A 220-nucleotide genomic window follows, 5' to 3' on the forward strand; every position below is an offset into this window, starting at 1 on the left:
CGGGGAAAAAAAACCCTGCCGTTGCCACCTCTCCTGAACTGCAGTGCCCAAAGGCTCAGCAAGACGTTTTTGTAAAAGAACCTGCATCCCTGGCTTTCTTTATCGCCCTCTGCTTCCCCTGAAGGGGCAGCTGGCCGCCTCCTGCGGGCAGTCGGGGGGTTGAAGGGGGTCAGTAGTGAACGAGAAAAACCAGCAGGCACTGAAGGCCCAAAGGAAACTC

The 220-nt window shown here is 56.8% G+C and overlaps 1 protein-coding gene across 1 annotated transcript in view; it reads left to right on the forward strand.

Annotated features, from left to right (window-relative positions):
* The window catches only part of LOC104274404 (plexin-A2-like), a gene marked incomplete at its 5' end in the record, with an annotated part of 56,120 nt that overhangs the window by 30,951 nt on the left and 24,949 nt on the right, over positions 1-220 (forward strand). The window lies entirely within an intron of this gene.

Source organism: Apaloderma vittatum, unplaced genomic scaffold (assembly GCF_000703405.1).
Source record: "Apaloderma vittatum isolate BGI_N311 unplaced genomic scaffold, ASM70340v1 scaffold13735, whole genome shotgun sequence".
Lineage (NCBI taxonomy): Eukaryota > Metazoa > Chordata > Aves > Trogoniformes > Trogonidae > Apaloderma > Apaloderma vittatum.